The sequence below is a fragment of the Delphinus delphis genome, chromosome 7 (assembly GCF_949987515.2).
Source record: "Delphinus delphis chromosome 7, mDelDel1.2, whole genome shotgun sequence".
NCBI classification, from domain to species: Eukaryota; Metazoa; Chordata; class Mammalia; order Artiodactyla; family Delphinidae; genus Delphinus; species Delphinus delphis.
Genome location: NC_082689.1, coordinates 112180109 through 112199213, shown reverse-complemented (window position 1 = coordinate 112199213; position 19105 = coordinate 112180109).

The following is a 19105-nucleotide window of genomic DNA, read 5'->3' as shown; positions in this document are numbered from 1 at the left end:
ACTACAATGAGGTATCACCTCACACAGGTCAGAATGGCCATCATAAAAAATCTAGAAACAATAAATTCTGGAGAGGGTATGGAGAAAAGGGAATCCCCTTGCATTGTTGGTGGGAATGTAAATTGATACAGCCACTATGGAGAACAGTATGGAGGTTCCTTAAAAAACTAAAAATAGGACTACTATATAACCCAGCAGTCCCACTACTGGGCATACACCCTGAGAAAATCGTACTTCAAAAAGAGACATGTACCACAATGTCCACTGCAGCACTACTTACAATAGCCAGGACATGGAAGGAAGATAAGTGTCCATCAACAGATGAATGGATAAAGAAGATGTGGCACATATGTACAATGGAATATTACTCAGCCATAAAAAGAAAAGAAATTGAGTTATTTGTAATGAGGTGGATGCACCTAGAGTCTGTCATACAAAGTGAAGTATGTCAGAAAAAGGAAAACAAATACTGTATGCTAACACATATATATGGAATCAAAAGAAAAATGGTTCTGGGCTTCCCTGGTGGCACAGTGGTTGAGAGTCCACCTGCCGATGCAGGGGACACGGGTTCGTGCCCCGGTCCGGGAAGATCCCACATGCCGCGGAGCGGCTGGGCCCGTGAGTCATGGCCGCTGAGCCTGCGCTTGACATATATATACGATCAAATGTAAAATAGATAGCTAGGGGGAAGCAGCTACATAGCACAGGGAGATCAGATAGGTGCTTTGTGACCACCTAGAGGGGTGGTATAGGGAGGGTAGGTGGGAGGGAGACACAAGTGGGAGGAGATATGGGGATATATGTATACATATATCTGATTCATTTTGTTATACAGCCAAAACTAACACAATATTGTAAAGAATTATACTCCAATAAAGATGTTAAAAATAAATAACTTAGTAAACTCAATGCATGTATATACACACACAATAATATATATATATAGACATACACGTGTGTGTGTGTATCTATGTAAATCATATTGGTGCTCCTTTCAAAACCCTCCAGGGTCTTTTTCTGTTTCACTCAGTGTAAAGACCAAAAGCCTTGCAATGCCCATAATCCCTTATACCATCTGTCACTACTACTTCTCTGACATTTCATACTACACCCCCCACCTCACTCCACTATAGGCATTGTGGCCATGCCAGGCATAGCCTGACACCAGCAACCCTGCACAAGTCATCCCTCTATCACTCTGCCTGGAATGTTCACCCCCCTTGGATCTGCGTAACTCACTGTTATGTCTCTTATGTGGAGAAAAACAAAGGAGATCTTTCCTTCACCTGCTCTGCAGCACTTCTGTATGTAGGAGTGTAGGTTAAAATATATGGAATAAACATTAAAATATAAAATATTTACATAAAAATTATGAAATAAATAAAAAAATTAATTATATGGAATAAGCAGTATCTTAAAAGTGAAAGGAATATTTATTCCATTTTTTGGAAAAATATATGGAAATAATATATGGAAAATAAATATATGGAGTAAATAAATACTATATGAAATAGACAATATCTTCAAAGCACCAACTGGTAATGTCAGCAACTGAGGAATATAACTAAATTAAGTTAGTCCATTAGTGTACTGAATCTCTTTGCCCCTCACCAAATCTGTTTTTTTTAAATCTACAAACTTTTACTGTGTACCTAAAGAGAACATATTTTAAATATATGAGATCAGTTGTCTATGAGCTGAGGGAAGGAGACTAAGTATTCAGGAAAAAGGGGGGAAATAACAAATAAAATAAGATAAAATAATTTCTAATAATTTAAATAAAATAAAATAAGAGAAGTTTCTTGCCATACTGGGGGCACTCTGTGTACCCCGAACTGAGACATATGAATGACTCAATTCCCTGCATCTGAAGTGCCCAAGAGAAACAAGATGAACCAGGGACAGAAAAGACAGCTGAAAATTAAATTGCTCTGAGAGAAACGACTTAGGATACAAAGGAAAAAGAGAAAGAAACAAAAAACTTTCCAAACTAATGTACAGAGAGGCAAGAAAATGGAAATTACAGAAGATGATATAATAAGAAGGTAGGATAAACATTTAACTGGAACAGCAGAAGGAATGGAGGGAAAAAATGGGACAGAAGCAATATTTGAAGAGATAAAGACTGAGAATTTTCCAAAACTCATGAATAATATGAATCCTCTTATTCAGGAAGTTTAATGAGTATGAAGCAGGATAAATAAAAAGAAACTCATTCACACACCATAGTGAAACTCCAGAAAACCAAGACAAAGAACAAACATTAAAATAAAGTGGAAAAAAATACACAGACAACCTTCAAGAATTAAAGTGACAGATTTCTCAAGAGCGGTAATGAACACGAGGAGCCAGTGGAATGATACCTACAATGTAGTGAAAGAATGTAACTTCCAACTTGGAATCCTATACCAGTGAAAAGCATTTTTTTAAGAATGAAAGTGAAATAAACACATTGTCAGATACACAAAACTTAAAATTCTCCACTAGCAGACACACACTATTGGAAATTCAGAAATTACTTTTTGACAGAAAGAAAATGATCCCAGTTAGACAGAGATGCAGAAAGGAATGAAGGACAGTGGGAATGGCACGTGTGCATCTAAATGAATATGGACTGTATAAAACAAGAACAGTGCTGTCCGAGGCGTTTAGAACACTGAAGAATTAACATGCACAACAACAATAACATACTGTTGGCAGGGGGAGTAAATGGAGCTAAAAGTTCTAAGACCCTTGCTTTATCTAGGAGGAGAGTAAAGTTATCCGTTCACATTAGGCTTTGATGATTCAAAAAGGTATGTTATACATTTTAGGGTAACAATAAAAATAAAAAATATATAACAGGGGGGCTTCCCTGGTGGCACAGTGGTTAAGAATTCACCTGCCAATGCAGGGGACATGGGTTCAAGCTCTGGTCCGGGAAGATCCCACATGCCATGGAGCAACTAAGCCCGTGCGCCACAACTACAGAAACCCACGCACCTAGAGCTCATGCTCTGCAACAAGAGAAGCCGCTGCAATGAGAAGCCCGCCCACCACAAAGAAGAGTAGCCCCCGCTCGACACGACTAAAGAAAGCCCACGCGCAGCAACGAAGACCCAATGCAGCCAACAATAAATAAATAAATTTAATATATATAACAGAAGAAAGAATCTAACTTAATACATTGAATGCAAAGGGATTAAATGTTCCAGTTAAAAGACAAAAATGACACAAACTGTCATGCCAAATATTTTTTTACTTATCTGCCAATTCTGTTGGAATTAGAATCACTTTATTTTTCTAAATTGTGATAGTGCCAAGACTTAAAGCCCCTACCATAAGAGACAAACCATGATGGAACTGAATACAAAATATTTGGGGCAATCTGGCTTGACCAAGGTTATGTAAAGACAACTAAGTTTCCATGAGGGCCTGATTTATTTCTTTATTTTTTAAACTTTGCATTTTATATTGGAGTAGAGCCAATTAACAATGTTGTGATAGATTCAGGTGCACAGCAAAGGGACTCAGCTGTACATATACACGTATCCATTCTCCCCCAAACTCCCCTCCCATCCAGGCTGCCACATAACATTGAGTAGAGTTCCCGGCACTCTACAGTAGGTCCTTGTACACTAGACCATATAAAAGAGAAAACCACTGTATGCTGCTTATAAGAGACACATCTAAAACCTAACCCAAGTGTTCAAAAGTTGAAAGTAGGTTGGTGGAGCATACACACACCGTGTATTCCTGCCCCAAACCCCATCTTTTGTGGTGTGCAGAGGTCAGAGGCACTTTGTTAAGACAGGAGATCACTCACTTCCCCTACAAAGCAGGGCCAGGAGCCTCCCAGCTCAGCATCAGAAGAATTTGCCGATGGGAGGGGCGATGGGCATAGCCCTGGCTCCACATCTGTGATCTGCCCCTGGCTGGGCTCCGTTCTTCCTCCTGTGGGCCTCCAGGCTTGCTGCTGCCTTTTCAGGGCTCTGAACACTCTGTCAGTGCCAGAACAATGCTGCCTGTGGGCCCTGCCCTCCATTCCCTGCAGGTAGGCTGGAAGATTCCACAGTGTTTGATCCAGGGCTCGGGGAAATGAACACAGCCTCACACACTCAGAATCAGAATCCATTGATGTGAATGTTCCCGTTACTCTGTAAGCAGTTTTGGTGGCTCCTGCTTCATACAAGCCCCTCACCTCCTGTACTGTGCTGGGCAGCAGCCCTCCTCATGGATACGCAGAATCTTGGATGGAAAGAGCCTTATTAGAAGCTGCCACGAGCTTCCTTTCTGGAGAACACTGGGGCCGGTTATTATTATTATTTTTTTTTTGCGGTACGCGGGCCTCTCACTGTTGCGGCCTCTCCCGTTGCGGAGCACAGGCTCCGGACGCGCAGGCTCAGCGGCCATGGCTCACGGGCCCAGCCGCTCCGCGGCATGTGGGATCTTCGCGGACCGGGGCACGAACCCGTGTCCCCTGCGTCGGCAGGCGGACTCTCAACCACTGCGCCACCAGGGAAGCCCTGGGGCCGGTTTTGGAGAAGGAATGGATGAATCGCCCTGGGGCACCAGCTGCACAACCACCCTTGAGCAGTGAAAGGGAAGAGCTCTGCCTCCCCCTGCGCTCTGCTCGCACACAGCGCGCCACTCTGGTCGCCCGAGGTGCGGGGTTTTCCATACACCAAGCAATTCTCTGCGACTCCAGCTGACTGTCAACAGCTGCACTCAATGCTGACACTATCTACCTGCAATTAGCGAGGACTCCACAGGTCAAGGGCTCAGTCCCACAAGACTTCCTCCCGCTTCAGACCTCAATCGCAAGTCCAGGCTGTCACCTGTGCTTCTGACCAAATAGCTGTAAGTCAAATGTCTCCTCAAGTTCAATCATTTGCTAGAGTGGCTTCAAGAACTCACGAAAACAATACTTATTAGAACAGCAGTATATTAGAAAAGGATAGAGCTCCGGAGCAGCCAGGTGGGAGGGTGCACAGCATGCAGGTGAGAAGCGGGGGGGCGCTCCCATGCCCAGTGTGGGCACAAGAGCCCCGAGTTCCCCCTCGTGCCCACCAACCCAGAAACTCTCCGAACCTCACCCTTCGGTGATTTTTAAAACATTGTTTTGGAAGTTTCATTACATAGGCAAAATTGATTAAGTCACTGGCCACTGGTAATTAATTCAACTTCCAGCCCCTCTCTCCTCCCTAGAGGTCACATAGGTGTTGAACAAATCAATGCACATGCTCTATACCGCCTTTCCCCATGTACCCCCCAACCCTTAGTGACTGATGTGCTGTCCCAGTTTGAAGATGCAGCAACTGCAAAGTGGGGAGCTGGGACTCCAGCCCAGGGCTGTATGGCTCTACCTGGTTCTTCTGAGGGGCTTTGAGATGAGGGCCAGGGGCTGAGATGCCTGGTGGTTAGGGCCTAAGGACAGCAGCAGCTCTCCTCTGCCACCCCTGGAAGCACCCAGGCCAGCCCAAGGTGGAGCCACTTGTGCTGGGAAAGTGCATGAAACAGGCATCCACTCCAAGCAGAAAGGAAGTGAAAGCCCCCACAAGCCGGATTAATAGCAAGACCACGGAAGATCTCAGGGTAAAGCAGGGTCCAGAGCAAGGAGGCAGCCCCAGGGCTCCATCTCCTTCTAGCTACCGCCTTGTGCCTCACCAGCCCCTGCTCAGGTGGCTCATGGGAGTGTGGCAGCTCATTGCCACCATGGGAGACCCAGACCAGAGCTAGCGTGAGGGTCTGGGGGCTGATGAGCAGAGTCAGCTGACCTTGGTACTCCCTGACACCTGCCCCTGCCAGAACTGCCCGGCTTGGCCTGCAGTCACCCAGTGGGTCAGGGCAGAGCAGGCTGGGGATGGGGCCCCGGGCCATCGGATCACCTCTGCTGTGCTGCTGGGTGACCACAACGGGGACGGATCCTCGCCCAGCACTGTGGGTTGCTGCTGAACACTTTCTGCTGGGAGCGTCTTCAGTTGCATGACATGTTCAGAAAACCTAATCACAACTAGACTAGGGAAGTAAAGTCGTTATGTCCTTTTCCCCCTCTGCTCAGCTGCTGGCAGCTCTGTGCACTCACAGGCAAGCATGCCCAACTGGGAAAAAACAATGTTCTTCCCGAGAGCTGCATAATGAACAGGCCATACTGAGAGCAAAAGAAAACACTGCCCAGCTGGACACCACCTTTCCTTAGAAGGAAAGGAACCTGGCCTGGGGCCACCGCTTACGATGACAAATTTGCTCTCAGAGCCATAAAACAAAGCGCTTTCAGCCTGGAGCTTCAGCTTGAGTTTTCCCGAAGCCAAGCAGCATTTGCCTCTGTGTGTCAGAAAAGGAGCTCTCCAAGGGACAGCAGGCACCAGGGACAGAGACCCCTTCACACAGGCTTTTCAACCTGGGGTCAGCTACCAATTCCAGGCCCTACTGCGGGCTTCGAAAAAGACTGTTGCATCAGGTGAAAGTAAGTAAGAGTGTAGCTAATGTATATAGAACTCGTTCTTTAGATCCACTGTCTATTAATCCTCACAATAGCCCTCTAAGGGAGTATTACTATTATCCCTGTTTCACAGGTAAGGGAACTGAAGCACAGAGAGGGTTAGCAACTTGCTACAGGTCACACAGTAATTATGTGTCAGAGCTGGGATTCATCAGGCAGCCTCTCATTTCAGGGCTAGGACTTCCGGGTCTGCTGGGGCTTTGTGTGTGTTGGTGGGGGTGGGGGTGGGGGGGGTGGAAGTTCCTCGAGCAGAGTAAGCAGAACTCCCTGGTGTGGCACAGGATCGGGACTATATTGTAGGCTTGTGATCCTGCCTGTGTGATCAGCATTTGTAAAGCTCTTGTCTGTGCCCCTGGGGCAGAGGCCTGAAGTCAGTGGGTAAGGGGGAAATGGGTGTACGGGGGAAAGCAAGGCGAGCAGAAGCCCACTGGAATCTCTGGGACCAGCTAGAACCCAAACCTCCAACATGGATCATCGGCTTCCTGTGGGCAAAGGTGGTGCCCTTCTCCAGGGGCAGAACACTTCTGGCCCAAGGTGAGGGAGGGTCCATCAGGGGCTGGAAGAACTGTGGCCAGGCTGCTGCCCTCAGCCTGCGTGAGCCAGCAGGAGTGCCAGCATTTGTGAGACCCTGCACCCATCTCCTGAGTGTGAAAAGAGCATGGCACTGCTTTGCTTCCACATCCCAGATCTCACACTAACCGTCTCTTGTGACTGTCAAAACAGATGGCTCTTGTGGTCTACCCACGCTGAAGGCCGTGCTGCACTGTGCTCAGTAGCCAGCAGGTATGGGTGGGTACATCCCCCCATGTCCATGTCTCTTTACCCCAACCTGGACCCCCTGTACCGAGGTCTCCCCAAGCCCATCTGGCTCACCCCATCTCCATCTCCCTTGGCCAAAGCGAGAACTAGAGCTTTGCTCCCCAGAGAGTTGAGACCCCTCCCCCTCTTTTCTTTCTGGTCTCCTCTCTCCACAGGCCTTTAGCCACAATCCGAAGGCTCTGTGTGTCTCAGCTCCCAGGAATCCTATCCTGCCCCAGGTGGTGGCCCCTCTCCACCTGCAGGGCCAGCCTCGGCACCTGGGAGGATGCTCCAGGGGGGCTAAGGCTGCCCCAGCGGCAGCTCCTGGGACGAGAGCTCAGTTCAGGAGGAGAAGCAGGCCCTGTGCTCCCGGACGACACACCTGGCTGGGGAGTGGGGGCCACCTGTGGGCTGGAGGCCCGTGGAGGAGGCCGCAGCAGCATGGCACCAAGAGCGTCTGTGGGGGTCAGATGCAGCTGACCGGGCCACACTCACCTCCGCGTCTTCCCCACCTTGACTGGTGTGGCAAAAGGGACCCAAGCACCTGCCTCCCAGGCTGTGGGGGGGCCAGAGAAAGGTGAGCAAGGGAAGCCAGGCTGATCCACATGGGATGCCCACTCCTGAGGCGAAGAAGGGAGCTGTGGTGGACACACTCCTGAAATAACAGAAAATACGTGGTCTGGACTCTGCCCCCGGTTCCTGACCCAGGGCTCCTAAACCCCTTGGAATTTCCTGGGTGATAGGAAATTCACCCAGGTTTTTGTTCTAATGAGGTGAGTCTGGGTGGGCTCCTAGACTGGGCCGGTCACCAGAAAGACCAAGCCATGATCAGAAGCTTGGGGGTTTCGACCCCACCCCCTACTCTCCAGAGAGGGGAGAGGGGCTGCATATGGAGTTAATATTCAGATGCACCTCCGTAAAGATCCCAGAAGTGTGGGACTCAGAGAGTTTGCACGTTGGTGAGCACATGGCGGTACCGGGAGACGGCCCGGAAGCTGGCGCCACTTCCCCACTTCACCCTGGGTACCACTTCGTCTGACTGTTCATCTGTATCTTTTATTACACCCTTTATAATAAAGCAGTAAACATAGGAAGTACTTTCCTGAGTTCTGTGAGCCATCCTAGCAAACTATCCAACCCAAGGGGGAAGTTGTGGGCACCTCGATTCATAGGCAGTGGCTCAGGACAAACGGGGACAGCCTGGCCTTGCAATTCTCCTCTGAAAAGGGAGGGGCAGTTTGGTGGAACTGAGCTCCTACCTGCTGGGACGGAAGGCTGGGTAGATAGTGTCAGAATTGAATTAAGCCGGGGGATCCCAGCTGGTGTTGCAGAGACTTGCTTGACAAGTGATGTGAGAAGTATTGTGAGTGTGTGAATAAAGGAAACACAGGAGCAGTTCTCCTAGACCGCACTCTGGAGGGCGCCCATGGCCACCTGACTAGGAACCCAAGAAACCCAACAACTACGGCAAGTATTTGTTCACACCGGGAAGCAGCTGCAGTGCTGAGCGAGGGGTGGGAGTGTGGGGCCGGAGAGTAACCCGCGAGGGAGGGAGGCTGCCCTCTGATGAAGGGCGCTGGGCTTTTGTTGGGCAGCTGTTGGGGCCATCCTGCCCCAAAGGAGTTGCGGTCTGGCTGTTGAGGGACCGGGGAAAGGTAATCTGTGGCCGTCTCACTCTGGGCTGTCCCTGTGCAGGACCTACAGTACTCCTGAGGACGGAGCCCCTTGCTGTCATCTCGCTTCCAGGTGACGGCCACCTGTGGTCCAGCATGCAGCCGCCCTGCTGTGTGGTGTCTGCCCGCCTCACACTCCCTGTCAGTGTGGACTTCTTAGCTGACCAGCTGGCTTCCCTGGATGACAGCCAGGGCACGGTGGTGGGGTAGTGACTAGGTCGAGCCCTGTTAGCCCAGGGGCCCTATTTCGTGTCCATTCCCTCATGCACTCATTCACGGCCCACTGCCTAAGCCTCCTTAGCCTGCCCCCCTCCAAAGCCTACTTCCGAGTCCACCTCCAAGTCCCTGGTGAGAAACCTGATACCCACAGAGGCTGGAAGCTTCCGAGGCCACAGGAGACGTAGGGTTGAAAGCACGCTGGCCCCAGCTCTGTCTGGCAGACTTTCCCAGGGGAAAGGGAACCTGTCCTGGGCCTTTCTTCTGGCAGCTCAGCACCAGCTGCCTCTACCCCTACCCCCATGCACACTGAGGTCCTGCCATGCCCCTGTGACTTGGTTGCATCCCCAGGGACCACCCCCCATGAGCCCAGTAGTTTCAGGACATAACCCTCATCCCCTGTTCATGCAGTAGAAAGTCAGCCAGACCTGGGATAGAATCGAGTCTGCCACTCCCACATTGCAGGGGATTACTTTGACTTCTGAGCCTCTGTTTCCTCATCTGTGAAATGGGCTACTGATGTAGGTGAACTGCCAGCTTGGTGTGGGTCTGGGCGCTGCAGAGAGTGGCTTGTAGAAGGCCAATAGGGCTGGCCCAAGTCCTGTCTCTGTGGACATGGACAGGCCCCCAGGGCCATGAGCCAGGGGCCAGCACACACCCACACAAAGAGGACATCCTGATCAGCCCATTGCATGACCATCTGTATCATATCTTCATCCGAAATCTAAAGATTCTTGTGAACACAGCCTAAACTGCTGCTAAACAGGTTTCATTTTTGAAAACTGTTTTCTGTGTAAGAGAATTGATTCACACAGACCCAGATGCACACTGGGCAGAACCTTCTAAATCTCATCTCAGCTTCCTGCTTTGCACAGGAGGATGAGTCACCAAGACTTTCAAATGCGCCCCCAGTGGTGAACAAGGGTCGTGGACCCTCATTCAGTCTTTTTGTACTGCCTGAGCTCCCGTCCCGTGTGTAAGCAGGAATGATTCACACACACACAGACACACTGTCCCTCTGTAAAGCTATCTCACACAAGCACGTAATCTCAGTGGCTGGCAGTCAGGCACAGCCTGAATTATGAGCAGATTTTCCCTGTGTGCCCTGTTGCTAAGAGCAGCCTTGGCCTGGCTCCCGGGCACAGGGACCCAAGTCTGTCCCACTGCCAGCCCAGCCATGGGGATGGGGCGGGGCAGGGTGTTGGGGACCCACTCTGTGGCAGGGCTGTGGGGAGTGAGCAGTACTGTGGACTCACCCTGCCTCTGGCACCTGCCCTGCCCATCCCCTGCCCATGGACCCTAGGGTGGCCTCCAGGGCAGGTGGGCTGTTTGCATGGAGGTGCTCAGCTCACAGTCAGCTTCCTAGCCTGGCCCATAAGGAAGGCAGGACTGGGGATGGCCACACAGCACAGTAGAACAGCGGCCCTTTGCTTCCCAGCTGCACGGTCCTCCTCAAAGCAGGACCCAGTCTCACTCTGTCCACCTGTTGTGCCCAGGGGTCACTCCCATGAAACTGATGCTTCCCTCAGGGCCAGGACTGCCTCAAGACCAGAGACAGAGTTCACAGCCTGGGCAGACCCCCTGTGGGAGGTGACACTGCAGCTCAGAGGACTCGGGCTTCATGCTCTGAGTTATTCTTCCTCCGATTGAACCTGGGAGTCCTCTTGGCCCTCCTGGAGGAAGCAGAAGGCCCTGTCATGGGAACAAGGCCTAGTGGCCTGCAAATGTGGCCACAGCCCTGCTCCACCCCTGACCAACACAGGCTGAGCCTTCTCCACCCTGAATGGGGTGCCTCTCTCAGGCCCCAGAGCCCCTAACCAGGACCCTATTCAGAGCACGCAGCCTCTGGCCTTCTGGGCCTGAAACAAAAGCCACTTGTTGCCTGGTGAGGGTACAAGGTGCACATCTTCGTCATGTTTCATGGCCCGTTTCTCTCCTGCAGTCATCTCCTCCCTCCACCCCTCCCTCCGCATCAGGCCTGGGAACACACCCGCCCACCTCCCAACCCCCACAGTCTGCTGCACACAAAAGCTCATTCTGGACTCTCTCTTTGAGACCAGGCAGCAGTGGCGTCACCCTGGAGACTGGCGTCTTCCGGCCCAACTTCATCCCCTCCTCTGCCCAGCCCTGCCCCCCTGCTGGCCCAACTCAGCCCCAAGTAAGCTCCCAGGCCACAGGAGCCCAGCCTGCTGCCCTCACTCCAGCTGCTCTTGATCCTGTCCTGTGAAGCTGGGAATCTGATGTGTCCAGTGGTCTCTCCAGGCGCCCTGCTGGCCCCAGATCAGGGTCGTTTCCTCTGCTGCCATCGCCCTGCACTTGCCTGCAGCCCTGTGCTCACCCCTCCCTCCAGCCCTTCAAGGCCTCCTGAGCCCAGCTCAGGCCCCTCCCCACGATGTCCCCCAGGAGCTGCTCCAAACCCTCATCCCCTCTTCTCGAGTCACAACCTGCATTATGTGCCAGGGTGCATGGTCACAGATGCACATGGCACCCCTTCCTCGAGGATCACACCACGCAGAGGTGGTAACTTAAGCAATTCTGTAATATACACAGACACAGTAACGTGGGAGCTGACCCTGCCCGAGTGACTGGTAAGCCCTGCTTTGCATAGTGACTCAGGCCTCAACAATAGGAGGCAGTAAGCACCCCAAAATGGAGGGGCCTAATGGAAACTTTTATTATGACCTCTCCTGGTTCTGGGGGCTGACAGGGCTCAGCTGGAGGTTCTTGGTGGGGAGGAAGGAGTGGGGAGGCCTGGACCAGTGAGCTGAGCTGCTCAGGGGAGGGCCTGCTTTGCACACAAAGATCCCACTTCTCGTTGGTGTCATTTATCAGTAATAAAATAATAAAATGAATAATAAAATGAATCAAAACATGCAACGGCTCTTAAAGGGAAAAAAGCCTGGCCCCAGAGGTGACCAGTGCTAACAGGTGGGTATCAAAGCCGACTCTATCTGTCATTCCTTCTTTCGTCAACACCCACTTCCCTGGCCAGGTGCTGGAATGCACTTACCTCCTCCAAGACTCGAGGCTTATGCTGACGCCTCCGTATACATTCACAGCAGCCCTAGAAGGCAGGTGCCGTGACCGCCCCCGTTTTACAGATGAGTAAACAGAGGCACAGAAGAGTCAAGTAAGCTGCCCTCAAGCTGCAGAGCCAGCTGTGGCAGGGCCCGGAGCCCATGCTCCCAGCAGGTCCCCCAGGCTGCCTCCAGCACAGCACCCAGTGTGGCCAGCTTATCCCCACACTTGGGGGGCTCCACCCCTGAGGACCCCACCACAGAGCATCCCCAGCGAGGCTCTGCCTTGGAATCCTGAAGTCACCGGCTCTGTGTCCCCTGCAGACCTCGGCTCAAAGGCAAGCTCCCAGACACGCCTGCTGACGGTCCCTCTCAGGTACCCATCCTCGCCCTGTCCACCCTCAGTTGTAGTCCTACCCCTGCTAAAATCAGCTGTGACCCTGAACTGAGAAAACTGGTGCCCAGCAGTGACACAGTATCCCGCAGCAGTGGCACGCACGGCCCTGCTCCAGGAGTTCAGGGGCTGGATGGGGTGGTCCCAGACAAGGACAGGACAATTCATGCCAGCACGTGAGGGGTGGTTGAAGCGCAGGGCACGGGGCGGTGGTCTAGGGAGGAGGGGCTGTGGATGAAGGTCCCGATCCGCTGCTGAGGCTCCCACATGCCCAAGTTCCAGCAGACCCCCATCTGCCTTTCGTCCCAGCTCAGCCCCTGGAAGGCGTTCCTCAGCCCGGGCCAGTCCTCTGGGTCTCTCCCCACCCAGGGTCCGGTTCTCTCGTGGCCCCTAGTGATTTCCCTGAGGATGTCTGTGCGGGGCCGGGGGTGGGGGGTCCCCGAACACACCCACCCTGCTTCCGTCTTGAGGGCTCCACCGGCAAAGACAGAAAAAGAAGGCTGCCACTGCTCCCAAATAAAGACTCCGTGGGATCCTCCTTCCCTTTTGCTTCCTTTGCATTTCTTATTCTTCTCTTTCACTTTGTAATAAACCATCTGTGGTGTTGGCCAGACACTCTACGGACACTCTTCTTTGCTGTTCATGAGTCGTGGCTTCAGGGAGCTGCGCAGGGGCTCGCTGGGGTTGTGGAAGGCTCGGGGGAGAGACGGGAGAGGACTGTGTGTTCATGTACCAAGCTGGTCATACTAGTGCCAAATCCTCCATGTCTCTGGGTTCAAAATGCCCCAGCTTCACCCTCGCTGCAGTCAGCCCTGTCCTGGCTCCCGGTGGGGGCAGCTGGAGGCAGTGAACATCCTGCCAGAGGGGCCCAGAGCCCTGGTCTGCACCTGGGTCATTTCCCCAGAGTTCCACCTCCCAGCTCTGTGGAAAGCGTGGCCTACTCCTGCTGTAGGGGCCAGGCCCGGCTCCTCCTCGGGCACCAGTGACATTCTGCGTGAGATATGACATAGTGGGCACCCCTTCCTGAAAGGCTCTCCTGCCTGAAGGTCCCGGAGCCCCTAACCCACCCCCCCACCCCAAGGACTAAGTCGTGGTCCTTCTCTCTGAAGAGTGGCCTCCTCCCCAGGAAGGGATATGCATGAGTCCCCGGAGGCCACAGGGAGGGGTGTGGATTGTTTTAAGGGCAGAAGGAAGCCACTGAGTTGGGCGCAGAAGGAATCAGACCTTTGAGACCACCTTGGGGGCCTCGGGGCGGGGGGGGGGCAATGGTTGGAGCAGGGCTGAGACAGTGGAGGTAGCTGGGAGGGGTGGGACTGAGGTACATCCCACAGGAAGTGCTGGTGAACTGAGCGAAGGGCTTTTGGAAAGGGAGGAAACTGATTTTTTGCCTAAGTGGAGGGGTAAGAGTATTACTCAGTGACATGGGAGGAGCCCTGGCGAAGGTGCCCCTTGGGTGGTGTGGGGAACAAGGATTCAGTTTTGAACGTGTGAAGTTTGGGGTCCAGTCCCAAGGGACTCAGAGAGCAGGGTCCCTGCCCCCTCAGAGCTCACAGCTGGGGGGAGATAGAGGATCACAGAGCAGGGATCGTGTGGGCAGGGGCGGCTGCCTGGGAGGCCTGGGTTGTAGGTGTCCTGTGAGTACCCACCTGTGTCCAGGCCTGAAGCCAGGGAGTAGAGGGGATGACACCCTCTCGGCCTCAGGGTGCTTGGGTTCCCGTCTTGGCTGACCTGGCTGCAGGCATGCGTCCCATCCTCCCGTCTTCTCACAGGGCTTACTCCTGCTGGGATGCCTCACACCCGGCCATGTGCTCTCTGCTTTCAGAATGTCCCTGCCCTACACACTCCCCGACTCGCCGCTGCCCTGTGTCACAGTAAGCCCCTTCTCCAGGTTCAGGCTCACCTCTCAGAGGGAGAAGGGCCCCTCGGCTGTGGTCCATCAGAGCCCGGGTGCCCCTGCCCTGAGATGACTGCACTGCCCCAGCAGGATGGGCATCCCTGGGTGCAGAGGGATTGAGGCATGGGCACACTGAGCCCTGGGCCACTGGAACAGGACCCGTTCCCAAGGCCCCCTGACAAATGCTGACATCAGTCAGGGAGCGTGGGAAGCAGAATTTGTGGCTCCTAGAATTAGCAGTCTTGTCTTTAGTGAGGCCCTAGCCCTGCCACCTGAGGAGTCCTCAGTACTCGTAGGTCCTCAGAGACCCTGTCTAGACAGAGCAGGTCCTCTGTGGCAAAGGGAAGGCTGGTGCCCAGGAGGAAGGCGCCACGTCAGAGAAACACGTGAAGCTTGTTCTTACGTTGGCCTTTGACATGCAGATAGCTGCACAAGCCCCTCAATCCGCTGGATGGCTCATGGCACAGAGGTCTGGAGCAGCTGTGCTCGACGCCCAGGCAGGCCTCTGCTCAGATCCAGTGCCCATGGCACCAGTCACCATCCGGCCACCGGACGGGCAGAGCTGTCCACAAGGACGGACGTCTGAGGGTATCACTTCTGCCCTCAGAGGGCTCCCAGTTGAGCAGGGGAGGCAATCACCATGTAAGCCTGGGCCAGCTTCCTGGAAGAGCCCTCTGGTTCCTCCAGGGCCCTCTGGCTCTGTCCCCACACCTAGGCTCCCAGCTCACCTCCCACCACTTTCCTCCCTGCTCCCTGATGTACAGCTGCGTGGGCTCCTTTCCACCTCCTCCACCAAACTCATTGGGAACCCAGGGCCTTTGCATGTATCCCCTCTTCAAGGGCCTTCTTTCCCTGGGCCTTCATGTGACTGGCTTCTCCTCCAGGGATCCGAAAGGTCTTCCTGGGTCACCCAAATCACCCTTCCCTCCCTCATCGGTGCACTTTTTACCTCAGTGGCACTAAATCCAATCTGTAATTTTCCATTTGTTGATTTGTTTGCAAGGATCCTCTCATGGTGGCAAAGCAGACTGTTCCCAGTGCCTGAATCATGCATGCATACATCAGGTACTCAGTAAAGATTTCTGGAATACATTCATCGTACTGGGTTGCTCTGAAATGACTATGAACTGTAGATGAGACAGTACAAGGAGGCCTAATTCCCCTGCTGAGGTGTCTGCAGCATGGTTAGGGCTCTCAGCGGCCACACACAGGTGCCACATGGGAACTGGGGCAGAATCCCTGCTGCTCCCAACCAGACACTCTCACGCCCCTCACAGAGGGGGTGGGTCACTCCCTCACAAGGACCGATAAAAACCCCTAGTACCCCCACCAACTTCAGGACTAAGGGGGTTGAGCAACCATGACTGAACGTCAAGACTGTGAGGACAGAGCCTTGAGAGCTGGGGCTATCCTTGCCCGCATCTGAGAGGTGAGGACACTGAGGCACACAGGTGAGCTGCCCAAGCACACACTGGCTGCAGAGCCAGGCTCTTGCGTTCCAGGGCTTCCACTTTCACCCCAGCCTGGAGTCTCCGTGGTCCTTACGCAGAGCAGCCCGTCTTGCCCACACGCGGGCAAGACGGCGGTGGAGGGACAGGAGAGCACAGGAAGGCAGCGCAGGACACTGTGGGGTGGTCCTGGTCAGGAGAGGCCCCCACTGTCCAGGGTGGAATGGTGTCAGTCTGGCTCCTCAGACAGGGCAGAAGGAGGTCAGCTGGTGCTGGCCTGGGGTCGGGCCCACTCCCAGCCATCCCTCCAGGAAGGTGGTCCATCATGGGGAACCCTGGGCAGAGGCCTGGGCTCTCAGCTAGGGGCTCAAATCCTGCCTCTGTCTTCGCTAGGTGTGTGACTTGGGGAAGACGCAGGGACACCTGAATCTCAGCAGGGCTGTCCTGCCTGGCCCACGTGCTGTCTGGCCCTCACTCCCTGTGCCTCTGTGTCCCTTCCAGTCAATGTGTCCCGAGCAGCTCTCAGCTCTGGAGACAGGCTCAACAAGACCACTCCCCCTGAGATCAACACCCTCATAGGAATCCTTATGGAATGTTCCTCTGGGCTCTGCTGGCCTCAGGGCCGAGCCAGGCCAGTATCCAGCAGGGAGCTCTGTGGACAGCCCAGCCCAGCCCTGCTCAGGAGAGCCTCCTGGCTGAATCCCCAGCCCCTTTCAAGGTTCCTTCTGTGCAGCTTCCCAGAGACCTCACCCCCAGGGCTCACTCCTACTCTGCTTGGCCACCCGGGTCCTGGCTGTAGCCCACACTGCACTCTGGGAGCATCTGTCCCTGACCATCAGGTTCCAGCTGTGCTCGGTGCTACTGGGTGCCAGACCCCACCTGCCTCCCTGGAGCCATCACTCAGGTGCTTTACCTCTTAGAATTTGGATTTCCTCAAGGGGTGAAACAGAAGTTCAGGTGAATCTCTTCCGTCTACTCTGTGTGAGCATCTTCTGTGCATTGCCAAGGACTGTGCCCACCTTCCACTGGTGGTTGTTTTTAATTGCTCTCCCAGGTCTCCCCTCAGTGCAGAGGCACCCAGGAAGTGAGTCTGCGTGGGCCTGCTTATGCCTGGCAGGGGGACAGATGTGGAGAAAGGGACGAGGGGAGACACAGGGGTCCTAGAGAGATGGGGACAAAAAGAGGATGGTGAGCTGAGGCAGGAAGCTCGCTGAGGGGAGGGGAGTGGAGTGGTGCTGGACAGGACGCTGTGGTGCCCAGGGGCATGGACAAGCTGCGTCCCGTCTCTGTCTGGGGGGGATGCTCATTACGGGTTGCTCATTACCTCAGGCAGAGGTGGTGAGATCAGGTATGTGAGCTGCCTGGAATGGAGGAGCCCCTTGTCCTGCAATTGTGGCACCTGCACCTGGGGAAAGGCAGCAAGGGATGGGAATGGTGAGGGCAGAACAAATCCTTTGCTTAGCCTCCAGGCCCTCATCGCCCTCCCCTACACACTAAACAGTTCTCCCGGAACCATGGAAGCTCAGGGACTCTCCAAGGTGCTTTGCTGAGCTCCTCACAAGTGTGTCACCCTCTGCTTCGCTCTGCGCTCTTGGCCAGGTGTTCTCCATCTGCCGTCACTGGGGAGCTCGGACATCAAGGCGCATCCTGGCTGTAAGCACTGAGCAGAGAGCACTGCTTCTTTGTCCTGATGGTCCCTGAGGGAAGCCAGAGTGGGCTCCCCTGGGCCCTCCCTAATCCCTTTCTGCCCCACACACGCCACCATTTTAAGACCCTGATTCAGTCTGGAAGCTCCTGCAGAAGCATTTTTACATTGTCCCAAGTCCCCAGGAAAATCTGACTCACAAAGTTGGGCACGAGAGGGCCAAGATGGTGGGGGCAGGTAAGCCACTCTCCTGGGCACTCCCCCCCAGGCCAGCCAAGTGGGGACACCAACGAGAGGCTGTATCTGCCTGTGGCTGTGACCCCCAGTGGTTGGCTGTGTCTCCTTGGCTGTCTGAGCTGGAGCTCTGCAGACCTGTCCTTATGTCAAGGACCATTTGGTTTCAATTCAGCCCAAAGAACGGCATCATTTGTTGTCACCCACTCTCCAGCCTTGAGGAGCTCTCTTTTTTATTTTATTTATATATTTATTTATTGGCTGCATCGGATCTTAGTTGGGGCACGCAGAATCTTTCCTTGCGGCACGTGGGCTCTTCGTTGCGGTGTGGGGGCTTCTCTCTAGTCGTGGCACGTGGGCTCCAGAGCACGTGGGCTCTGTAGTTGTGGCACATGGGCTCCAGAGTACATGGGCTCTCTAGTTGTGGCGTGTGGGCTTAGTTGCCTCGTGGCATATGGGATCTTAGTTCCCCGACCAGGGATTGAACCGGCGTCCCCTGCATCGCAAGACAAATTCTCAACCACTGGACCACCAGGGAAGTCCCGAGAAGCTCTCTTAAATTCTGTTTCCAATATGTCCAGAATTTGTCCCCCATTTGGTGGCAGCAGTGCAGGCAGGCCAACTTCCTGCCGAAGAAACCGAAGGCTCATTCCCTCCCCATCCTCAGCTCCCTGGAGCAGGCACGCGATGGGAGACTCAGGCGATCCTGGACTTTACATCTTGGGAGGTGATGGAGGCTCAGGGACCCAAGGCTCACTGGCAGAGGCCAGGGCATGCCAGAAGCTAGGAGCAAAGTGCAAGTGTTTGGGGCTATAGTACATTCTGGGACGACATTCAGGCACCAGCATCGGCCTCTGCAAACGGGCAGTTTCTCTTGCTGAATCTTGACCACATCTGCTGCAGCTGCCTCTTATGATTTCTGCCTGTTCCCTGAGTCAGCACCCCGTCCACCTGCCTATACATTTGTGACCTACTGCATATTCTTCCTAAAACCTCTGTCCTGCTAGATTAGCTGGAGGGGGCAGTTTCTTTCACCAGACCCTGACTGGGGCATAGGTCCATCTCTATGTGTGCCCGGGGACCTGAGACAGAGGAGTAAACTGAGGGAGGCAGGGCACCAAGAGGGATGCACAGGGTGATCCCCGTCTGTCTGCCCACGCCCGTGCTCTTCCCCCACCCCTGTGCCTCTTGGCGTCTGGTGCAATGTTTTCTCTCTGACCACTCAATTCACCCCCCTGCAAACTGCTGAACCTGCAGAATGTGATAGACTTGAAATTGGAATCACAGAATTTAAACACGGTG